Source organism: Hippoglossus stenolepis, chromosome 19 (genome assembly GCF_022539355.2).
Source record: "Hippoglossus stenolepis isolate QCI-W04-F060 chromosome 19, HSTE1.2, whole genome shotgun sequence".
NCBI lineage: Eukaryota > Metazoa > Chordata > Actinopteri > Pleuronectiformes > Pleuronectidae > Hippoglossus > Hippoglossus stenolepis.
Genome location: NC_061501.1, coordinates 7,505,486 through 7,517,976, shown reverse-complemented (window position 1 = coordinate 7,517,976; position 12,491 = coordinate 7,505,486). Strand labels below are relative to the sequence as shown.

General features: G+C 40.2%; 1 pseudogene; it reads left to right on the top strand.

Moving 5' to 3' along the window:
• The first annotated feature begins 2,226 nt into the window (after positions 1–2,226).
• On the top strand, positions 2,227–11,814 carry LOC118098912 (annotated as a pseudogene).
• Positions 11,815–12,491: the final 677 nt, after the last annotated feature.

Here is a 12,491-nt window from a genome sequence, read left to right as displayed (position 1 = left end):
ATTTCATTTTCATTAGATAAAATAAGATTAATCCTTTACTATTCCCATAATGGGGAAATTTACTGTGTTGCAGTAAAAGTAATAAATAAGAACATGCAAAATCAAAATATTGAAATACAATAAAAACTAGATGCTCCCTCTACAAAAACTACACTTAAGTGCAGATTTACACTCTGCCTAATTATTTCCACATAACTTCACATCAACTACAATTGAGGCAAATGCTGCTGTTTTTACCCAACTAGGGCTACATTTATTTGATAATTGTGCATAGTCCACTTTGTAGATTAAAAATATACCATTTAAAAATAAAAAACAATAAATAATAGTGTCTCTGCATAATATATTTAATGTAACATAATGTTTACATAATATACACTGAAAAAAAACATTGAAAAGTATAGACAGTACAAATAAAATAGCTTAAATGTAATATGGGACAATAAAACTGGAAGAGATAAAGAGAAAAATCTAAAATCTAATTGTCATGCTTTTAAAGTATAACAGCCAATAATGTCTCAGGTGTTTATTTGTTTGTTTATGGGACTATCACATGTGTATGTGTGTTGTTTACAAATATAACAGTGATCGAGAATCATTCTATATAATTTCAAAATAGAAAACTAGTTGTGTGACTCTATCATTTCTCTAATTATTTTTCAAAAATGTGTCCTATATGGTAACACTGGAGTAAATATTATCTTTAAAACCCCCAGCAGATGGTGTGTGTGTGTGTGTGTACGTGTGCTTGTTTGTGTATTGGTTTTTGTTTCCTATTCAAGACCTTTTCCAGCATAAACACTAACCTTGTCAGGACCAGTGGACCTCATGGGGACCAAAAGAGGCAAGACATGATTTCTGACCTCCTAGCCCTGCTACTCTAGATGATAAATTAAAGAAATTCATATCATTGATGGGTTTTTCTGTCAATGAATTATTGTCAAAAGAATAGAGAGAAAACAGATTATTTGAAAAACAGAGATATGACGGAGCCGTGTCGCACGCTAGTTTTGAGGCCAAATTTTGGTCCGATACCATCATTGTGAGGACATTTTGGCTGTTCCTCACAAATTCAAGGGACTGTTTGAAGGTTAAGAATTGGTTTTAAGGTTAGGGTTGGATTTAGGTTTAGGTTTGGGCCCGAACTGACTCATATACCTGCTCCGTCCTATCCGCAAAAACTAAAACCTGAGAGCCCGTCCTATGTGGACTTGTGGTGCAGATGCCAATGTTGATAGTGGGGAGTAAAAAATCCAATACCAATATATTGGCAAATATATCTATGAACATTAAAATAATTCAGACATAGCTAAACATAATTAATACTTTGTATGTAATATTTTAACGTATTTAAGACTTTAAATTCAGATAATGGAATTTTAGACTTTTCCAACCAGCAGTAATTGTGGATTCACAGTTTTATTTCACTGTCTTAAACAATGTGCGACAAAAGATTTCTTTTACATTTTCACTGATTTCACAGAAAATAATTCATGGATCTTGATGAGAATAATAATACATTTAGGGGACTGGTGGAATCCACGATTATTAATCTCGATTTTTGCATTTTGTGATGAAATATGATTATGAAATATATTGAAAGTAAACATGCAAAAATAAAAAAATCAAGGAATAAATGGAATGTTCCAGAAGAAGAGGACTGTTTGGGGCGGCGTATAGCCTAACTTGTAGAGCTGCTGCCCCAAAGAGGAAAGCCTTCAACCCGCAGACGCCCGGGTTAGATTCCAACCCGCGGCCATTTATGCATGTCCTCCCCCACTCTCTCTCTGTCCCCCTTTCACAACTAAGCCTCTGTCCTATACAAATGAATAAATAAAGGTTATAAAAAGCCCCAAAAATACATTTAAAAGAAAAGGACTGTTTAAAATCAAAGACGTTTAATGTTAAAGATTAAAGACATGTTCAATGTTCTATATCAAAGGCTCATGCTCTTTGATCTTAAATGTCTTCATTAGGTCTCTAATATATAGCAACAATAAGAGGAAGGGGATATACCATCCGTACAAAGGATAATGTGACATCGATTTCAGAAAGTGACACCCCACTGTGAGAGAGGGAAAACTTCTACTGACGCAGAAATCTGTTCAGAATAATTGTAACTTTCTATTTCAAACTAAATAGATTAAACCAGTGATGGAAGGTGTTTTTCACCTAAACGTGGGGACTAGTCAAACCCTAGGTTTGATTCAGCAGAACTCTATTTGTATGTCTCAACAAATAAGCTACCTCATAGACCTGCTGGCCAAAGAGAGGGTCTACCTTAGTACAGAGTACCACTGGAGGATCCAACTGGGCCAAGAGTTGGAGGAGCACAAACAAGAGCTGGTTCGACAGAAAAAGCTAAAGGAAATGTTCATTAACAGAGGAAAGGAAACAAAGCAAGAGCTGGAGATGTTACAAAAGTACAGCAATGCAGAAGCCCTCAGCGCCACAAAGATCGCCTCTCAGGTAAACAACACCATCAAGAGGAAGAAGAAAAAAGACCTTCAGAAAGATTACGAGGAGCTGAAGGTGGCACACATCATCAACCAGGAGAAGTTTAACAATGAGGTTCAGCTGGAGAAGGATAAAAACAAGCTTCTCGTAGAAGAGATGGAGAACCTCATAGCTTCCTTTGGTGAATTCTACCAAAGTCATGCAACCAATCAGGAGAAGTTCAACACCGAGCTTCAGGAGGAGAAGACGAAGAACAACTCTCTCCAACAAATGCTAGGGAAGCTCAGAGCTTCTTACCGTTATATGAGCGAAAGCTATGAAGCTGATGTTCTCACTGCCGGGCTGAAGGTTGACCACTACCAGCATGAGCTTGTGATGCAAATAAGCTTCCATGACGAGAGAGTGTTACAGGATGAGCTCCTGATGAAATCCCTGAGGGATGAGCAGGACTCTCTCCGTCGGCAGATGGAAGAAATGAGACTGATGCAGCAAAACGCTTCTGAGCAGGAAACCCTTTTGCAGCAAGAGATGGAGGAGCTGAAAACTCAGTTCTATACTGAGGTCTGTGGTGAGAGTCAGGGGGTTAACACTGAAGTCTGCCAAAGTCATACAACCAACCAAGAGAAGTTCAACAGCGAACTCCAGGAGGAGAAGAAGAAGAAGAAGAACGATCTCCAAGAAGAGCTGGAGAAGCTCAAAGCTTTTAATCACGAGGTCTGCCAAAGTCACATAAGCAACCAGGAGAAGTTCAACACCGAGCTCCAGGAGGAGAAGAGGAAGAAGAACGATCTCCAAGAAGAGCTGGAGAAGCTCAAAGCTTCTTATCACGAAGTCTGCCAAAGTTATACAACCAACCGGGAGAAGTTCAACACCGAGCTCCAGGAGGAGAAGAGGAAGAAGAACGATCTCCAAGAAGAGCTGGAGAAGCTCAAAGCTTCTTATCACGAAGTCTGCCAAAGTTATACAACCAACCGGGAGAAGTTCAACACCGAGCTCCAGGAGGAGAAGAGGAAGAAGAACGATCTACAAGAAGAGCTGGAGAATCCCAAATCTTCTAATCACGAGGTCTGCCAGAGTCATACAACCAACCAGAAGAAGTTCAACACCGAGCTCCGGGAGGAGAAGAAGAAGAAGAAGAATGTTCTCCTAGAAAAGCTGGAGAAGCTCAGCGCTACTTATGATGAGGTCTTCCAAAGATATATACCTGATGTTTCCAGCACTGAGCTCACTGAGGACGAGTCTCTCTCCAATGTTCTCCCTGATCCCAAACCCAAGGAGACGGGGCTGCCTGAGAAGACAGAGAAACCAAAGAAGGCTTCATTCTGTAAGAGACTCCGCCGCTTTGTGGGGTTGTGAAGGAGGTGGAAGAAGTCAGCGGCGCCAACATCCCCCAGCAACTGTGCTGACTTTACCTTCTTCACCTGCTGTGAGGACTGTCAAGGTGTGGTATATTCAGCTAACGTAGATCGTTTTGACATGGGTGTAAAACATAATGACAGGTTTAAAGCTAGGGGGCCCTCGTTTCTGGACTCTCAGATTTCCTAATTATTATTCCATATGTTACTTGTTAGTTCTCTCCCTCGGAGAATGCTCTTTGACCTGTTCGATGGAGGGGTTTCCATTTTTATGTACGAAGCATGTCTTTAATTAGAGGCCCCTATGTGTGACGTCATTTTATCTCAAGTTTTGGGCGTAAACAAACTTCCCTATATGAATGCTTGTCCGACACCGGGGAGACAGACTTCGGCATTGGCTGAGAATGTCTCCAGGTATACCTAGGTACCTGTCCTGACCTGTAACTTCTGTGTAATAAACCTTATTATACAAGCAAGAACGGTGTCCGCGGAGATTCCTTCATCATCATCTTCAACATCACTGCTGCTTAAATATACAACAAAGATAATGGAGGGATTTACAATTTGATTACAAAACATCATAAAAAATAATGTCATCACAATGATAGTATCGCACCAAATAAAACGATAAAAAAATGTATTTCTTGCATATGTTGATGTATTTAGGATAAGATAAGATAAGATGTACCTTTATTTATCCTCCGTAGAGGAAATTCACAAATGACACAGCAGCAGAAGAAAGTGAGAAACATCCTCCTGCAGAACCGTTCCAGATGTACACATGCAAGAGTCATGGAACCACAGTTTAGGCCTGTGCATGCACCACCAGTTTGGTTCTCATGGTTCTCCAGGTATGCATATGTCAAACTCTATCAAAGCTGCCAACATTATTAAAACAACATATATATATATATATATATATATCAAATTTTCTTCTCTTCTATAAAATGTTTGTGGATATAGATTTTTTTTATCAATATAAACATTTATTAAGTTAACACAGCCATAACCCTACATAATTAACATTCATCAAAAACAGCTGTATGCCTGCACACATGCAAATCAAAATATACAGACACTGATATCTATATCTATACAGACTTTATACAGATTTTGTGAGGTTTTTCAAGGAAACATAAACTTGAAGAGCTTTTGTTGACCTTCGTTTGGGCACAGCCATGGAAATCTCACTGGAGATATAGAGTGCTACTTAAAGCTGTTCACTATGCCACCAGTGTATTTATTTGTCTATCATAGAGTGCTGGAATTCATATTCTGCCTTGATGATGTTAGAATGAATACTAGATGTTCAGTTTACTTCTCTTAGTGGGTTTGGAACTGGGGGTCTAAAATGGTGGAGAACAGGGGCTCTTCGGCTCTGAAGGTCGATGATAATAAAGAAAGTAACAGCTCAAGTGGAAAATATAGTTAGACAAAAAAATATGAGTAAATATAGAAATATATACAAAAGTAGGGATAATTCTATATATACACAAGGCTATTTAAAAAAAAAAAGGCAATATAGAGATGGGATCAGAGTTGTGTTCATGTGCAATTTGACCATTCTTTGGGCCCGAGGTGCTGTGGGACAATCCTCTTAAAGGTTTTCATGACATGTGACACTGAAGACGCTTACATCTGTAAGTGTAACACCTTACAGATCTGAGGGGAATGAATAAGACTAGAAATGTTGCTCTTGACCAAAATCACATTATGAACTATAAATGAATATATTTCTATTTGCTCTGTATTTGTGCTGTAAAGAATCATGGCAGTGATCAGATAAACAGTCTCTAATCATGTGTTTCTATTCAACCTACAGATCCAAATATACCTCGTCGAGCTCTCCACCACCTAAATCAAAGACCGACGCTCAGTGTCAGCGAGTTATCTTTGTCCTCAAGGACGACAGGAAGGAGACAGCCACCAGCAGCAGAGACGGGCGGCGCTAACGTCTCATTGTCACGGTGAAGAATGGCAATGGGAATTGATGAGGTTGTCAAGATCCCAAAGATAATTCTTCCTCAGGATTCACAATTAGCAGCTCGTAACATGTCACTCTCCTTAGACAGTAAAACATGTAAAACACGCAGAGAAAAAAATCGGAGCTCTTCGTTAAACCTCAGAGCGTCAGAGGTCACTCTAACTGGTCTGTGTGTGTCTGTGTGTGAGGATGTTTTGTGTTGGGAAATTTCAATGTAGAATACGTTGTAGAAAGCACGAAAGGAGTGTGTCCATTTATTCGTAGGTTCCTCTGTTAACACTTGATGGAAAGCATCTCTTCTTTTAACATGGTCACTTGGTGTGGACAGTTGGATGTCAAGTGTAAAGCAAAAATATCAAGAGAGGTTAATATGGTGAGCAAAGTCAAAGGGGAACCACAGATGCAATGAAGCGACAGGTGAATACCAAAACATATCTGTTTCAAACCACGGGGTCAAAATCACTGCTGTGATACTTAATATTGAGCTGAATAACAGAGCTTTTATTTTGAAAAGTTGTGAACTTCCTCTGAAAAAACAACAGCGGTTCAGCAAATCATTCAATAATTCACAAACAGTTATGAAGCGAAGTCGGTTTCATTTTATAAAAAACATTGTCTTTAAAATCTTCACTACAGATAAACCAGGTAGGATAAACACAGAGTTTTCTAACTTCACTCTGCAACATCGACTTTATAAAAACCTCTGCACACAAACAATAAAAAGTGACAGTATATTGCAGAACTGTTTGAGGAGGACTCACTAATGACAAGGAAACATTCTGAAGTAGCTCCAGAGCATTAACACAGCAAATTACAAACAGGCAGGTTTAGAACTGCACAAGTTTTAAGACTATTACAAGTTGTCTTAATTAAGTGTTATTCTTATCAAGCATACAGAAAGTGTGGTGTAAAATCATCTTCACAAGTCTTCACCTATACATCCATGCACCTGTCACATTCCTCATATCCACCTGCTCCAGTCTGTCTTCATGACGAACATACCACCGCAGCATACCAACTATAAGACAGTTGACAGTAAGAACCTCGACACAGATTAGCCCTGAAGGTCCGAGCGGCGCTGTGGATACAAGGTGTGGAGCTGTGGAAGCTGAGATATGAGACGGTAAACAGGTGGTATACTTCCTCCAGTCACTGGGTCATGTGTTAACTGTGCGGAGGGAGGCCGCACTTTCCCTGAAGCACATCACACTGACAGCTCTGTTGAGTTTTATTACAGTGGAGCTGAGCTCAGCACCTTGTTATTTACATGACAACTGTTTGTCATGTTTCGGGAGCCAGCTTGAAATATCTTACATGACTTGCTTGTCTACACTCTTATCAAATAATACTGTAAAAGCGAAAACACGACACTATGGCTGTAATTCCAGCTGTGTCACTGACACAACTCCCTTTGGTCTAGACCATAGAATATGTAGAAAGACCAGACCTGCTGCTCTGGTCCAACACCCTGCATGTCTTCTACTTAGTAGAATTAACAGAACTGTGGGATGGTGCTGTTGAAGAAGGTAATGAGAGGAAGAGGCTGCAGTAACCACCATCAAGTTGCTCAAAAAGCTTGGTATCCATGGAAAAGCCCTGCGAACAGACCATAAAAGAAACAGAAGACATGACGGACTGCAGACCGCTGCAGCTACCAGCTCTAGGTCAGGAGGAAGGATCCCAAGTGGGCCCCAAGATGTTTGGGACACACACCCAGGTCTGATCAGCCTGTGGTGGGCCTTCCTTAGCAGAGGCTGTCTTATAAAGGCTGAATCACCCAGTGGCGCTAAGGTACACAACTGATGACATGTCCCTGACGTCAACTGGTGGTAGCTAACATCTGCTGGTGTTAAGCAATTCATCATCAAACTAGTGCGAAAGACTTTCAAAAGTGAAAGGGATATTCACTATTAGTCTGATCGATGTGCTCTTCAGACTGTTGTCAGTAGAGGATGAGTGAAAACAGGCTGCTCACATGTAGCAGACAGGCAAATTAGGTGAGCAGTTCTCCATATAACAGCTGATAATCTCCTATATGTGTTAGTGAGGGCTAAATCGACTCCTCGGGGTCAGGACCTGAAGTGAGGAGCCTCGAGTGTTGAAAGGCTCTTGTTTGCAACACAGAGGTCATGGAGGAGCAGATTCTCTCTCCTCCTGCTGAATGTCTGAGAGCACTTATCACTTTGTAGACGGCCTTACACTTTGCACGGCGCAGAAATGGCTGCAATGATCCCGGTGTTGACTGCAGACGCCTTCCATTTCCTCACTTCACTTAAGGAGGAGGAAATAGTGTTCAGCGAGTCAGGGGATAAATCTTTAGTTGTTTGCAGAGGCGGACGTACACAGAAGTAAAACACATTCTTTACTCAAGTAGAGCACTTTTGTCAAAAACAGCTCAAGTACTGATTCAACCTCTTGACTCAAGTAAAATAATAAAAGTACATACACACATATATATATATATATATATATATATATAAAAGAAAAGTTACAAGACAGGGATAAATATTAATACACTTTTCTTTTTCGTCTTTTCTCTTTATATTATCTTTTTGATTTAATTTAATTTATTTTTTCCTCTAAATTATTCTTTAGGGGTCTTAGTGGTTGGATTGTTAATATAACAATAACATTTTATTATTATAGTTCCTGTCATTAGTATTACTATCATATCTGATTTTATAGAACTTCCTCTTTATGCTCTCTGCCAATTAATAATAATAATAATCAACCTCTCAGCAGAAGTACCACTATTTTTCTGCTTTAATTTTACACACACACACACACACACACACACACACACACACACACACACACACACACACACACACACACACACACACACACACACACACACACACACACACACACACACACACAACCATTCACAGTGCTGCAGGCAACAATAGCCTGGAAAAATCGTTATCACTTACAAACATCTGTCAGGGAATAAGTATTAAATTCTATAAAAACATGGTGTAAAAAAGGAGCAGCCCGTTTGTCCTCTACCACGAGAGATCCTGACAACAACTTAACGTTTGTGGTCGCTATTTCTGTTGAATAAAGAGCACTGAGATGTCTGAGGTTTAATTCAGCACCTGCAGATGGACTCACAGCACGTCAGGTGAAGAAAGTGAAGAACATCAGTGATTTATACCCGTTAGTTGGTTCACACATTATTGACTTGTGTTATCAACACAGTAAAAAAACTATATTTTGGTGTTGGTAAGCAGTTCAGGTCATCTTATCTTGTCCTGTCCTTGGACGTGCAGGTCAAAGGGCAAAGATTGTAAAGAATATAGTGATTTCTAATACAATACTCTCCTTGGTTACTGAGGATGAGTTAGGAGCATGGTCAAAGTGTGAATCTGATGTTCTGAGGGATCCATAGCAAGGGTGTGGTTTCATGTTCGGTGTCAGTATGTTTGATATCATGTGTCACTGTGCCTTTGAGATCTGCCTCTCTGTGCCAAAGACACTTGTGGAGGCTTTACCGACGTCATGTGGTCACAGCTCAAGGACAGAAGCGAGGGAACAATGAGCCATAACCACCTCTCTGTCCTCTGTGCTTTAAGACATTGTGTTAGGGAGCATGTGGCGGCCTTTTATTCACACCCCACAGCCTATAAATAGAGTATTTATGAACATGAATTGAAGCAGTGTCCTCAGTGTATTATTAGTAGATATAAACAAAAGTTTTCCTTTTACTCCAAATGCCCACTATTAATATACAGCTGTATTGTACGTTTCTTTCAAGCAGACTCTTGTTTCACACTGGAACTTGTCTAGGTGGGTTTCATTGTCTGTCTTTATGACAAACAGCTGGAGGCAAACGCATTGGAAGTTAAATAACAGTCCTGTTTCCTTGTGCCTGGAGCCGGCATCAGTTTGGGCAGTGTGAACTGACCCCAGCCCCATTGATTATTGTGCTTTAAATAAAATACACGAACCAACAACTCTCTGGTTTGTGGTGGTTTTGTATCTGGTCTCTCCATTGAACTCCAATCTTAACAGCATGATGTCATTTGTGTTTTTGTGGATCAATTTCTTGTTTAAAATGATCTATTGATATTGAGTTATTCCAGATTCCCATTGTTTCTGTTCATCTATCTACCCTTATTCCAGAAATTTGTGTCTGTATGTGAAACGCATTGTCTCGAACCGTTCATCTTGCAATCTTCACATTTGTCTTGTATTTGTGTATTAAGGGCCCTTGGAAGTGCAGTGTCAAATGTGACGCTTTCAATATTAATACATTTTTAATAAACCGGCGACCAACGCTCTCTGCTTTTCCTTAAGCAAATACGGACAAGAGGTGTCAAGTTGTTGTTTAAACACTCTTCAATACATTGTGTTCACAGCGTCCATGTTTTTTCCACATTCCGACTTCAAAGTTGTTAAAGTCAACAGGGCTTGTCTGCTTCTTGAGGAGGTCTTAAGGTCATTAAACCAGAGTGCGAAAACTGGCAGAGCAGGAACTGCTGGATGTCAGTGAGCGGGTCCAGCTGCTGCACTCCCAGGTATGCCATTTGTAATCAATGTATCATCATCTGTCAGTCCACACTACATACGAATGTTCCTGATACCCTCCCTACAGAACACCAGCCTGCTGAACCAAAAGAAGAAGCAGGAGGGAGACACCACCCAGCTTCAGAACGAGGTGGAGGAGGCAGTGCAGGAGTGCCGAAATGCAGAGGAGAAGGCGAAGAAGGCAATCACTGACACTGCTATGATGGCAGAGGAGCTGAAGAAGGAGCAGGACACCAGCGCTCACCTGGAGCTCATGAAGAAGAACATGGAGCAAACCATCAAGGACCTGCAGCACCGTCTGGATGAAGCTGAGCAAATAGCCATGAAAGGTGGCAAGAAGCGTAAGTGTAAGTGAGAGTAAGTGATGAAGAGTTAAGAGGTGGATATGGTGTTGTGATCCCACCATCCAGAAATGAAGCAAAAATATCCCTGATATGAAAGCTGAGACAACGTGTATTTGGAGCCAGAGTTTGCGTAGTAGCGATCGGGGTATGGAGCCACAGTAGCAAGGTCCTGCCAATACGCATGCTTGACCAATCATGAGCCAGTCTCAGCTGTCAATCATGAGGGTTCACCCTGTTTTATAGCATCAAAAGTAATTAAAACCTAAACTTACTGGAGAAATAGAACTTGAACATACAATAATGTGATAAATCTTAACCTAAAATGACATAACATGTTTGAGGAAAAATTATTTGATGTGTATTTTGACTCTAGTTTCTGATGGAAAAAGTGGTTTAAAATGTTATATCTTAATAATATATCTTTTATCTTATAAAAATCACAAATGTACGGGACTTTCTGTCTTGAACAAACATGTAAAAGCTGCATCAGCATGTTCTGTTTTTAGGTGCGAGAGCTGGAAAACGAGGTGGACCTGGAGCAAAGGAAAAGCAGCCGTGAAAGGTATTCGCAAATATGAAAGACGCATCAAAGAGCTCACCTACCAGGTAATCTCTACGTGCACAACAATATCTGTGATGGCAATTCAGCAAAGACATTTCTTGATCATTTATGTGCTGTATTAAACAGACCGAGGAGGACAGAAACAACCTGAGCCGTCTGCAGGACCTGGTGGATAAACTTCAACTGAAAGTCAAGATGTATAAGCGAGCTGCAGAGGAGACTGTGAGCTAAAATACTACAACTTTCTTTCATAAAATATTGGTCTTAATGAGTTACAGTTAAACTTTAACTAGTTTCCCATGCCATTCTTGATTTTTATTATGTTTTTTTTTTCTTTTCTTAGGAAGAACAATGCAACACAAATATTGGGAAGGTGCGTAAAGTACAACATGAGCTGGAGGAGTCAGAGGAGAGGGCCGACATCGCAGAGTCGCAGGTCAACAAGCTGAGAGCAAAGAGCCGTGACCCTGGAGCTAAGGTCCGTAATGATGCAGCAAGATTCTCAATTTAACGGAGAACTACGACTTGTACTCATATAATATTTTTTTTGTTTCATTCGTGCAGAAATCACACGATGAGTGAAGCGATCCCTTTACCTGGATCTTCAAGAATACAGTTTTTTCGTAGTGTTTTAGTTTCTTTATTCTCCATGCCACATGAGTGGAATAAGGAATAAATGGGTTTTGACTGCACGGCTATTCTGTGTTTCCTGGGTTTTACTGGAGCTCAAAAAGTGATTAGGAAGTGACTCACTAGACTTAAAAGAGAAAAACAGAGAGTGGATCCCTGCACTGTGAGGGAGTAACTGTAATTAAAACTGTACCTCACGAAGGCACTTTCCAAACCACAAAATGAAAGCGGTGTTCCTTTTCATGTTTCGGCACGAAAAGAGGAGGAGTTCAAACCTTTGCTGCTCGGCTCTTGTATAGTAATACTCTGCAGTGCTGCTGCTTTGAGCTGCTGACGGCACAGAGGAGAATAAGATGGAAACACAGCTGCAGCACAGACTTATTATTCAGTGGAGAAACAGTACAGTGGGGGATTGTGGCTGTAGAAAGCTCCTCTTAGTGTTTCACTCAATAATCAAACTACTGCCACAGAGATAGAAATTAGAGCAATTGGAATTATAGCACAAAAACATGCTCTACATGGATTCATGCTTCTTCTAAAACAGCAGTGTGTTTAATGACTGTGACTTACATAATTAGACTTTGTATTATTATGAAGTAGCACACAGACACCACCAGATGGCTAAAGAG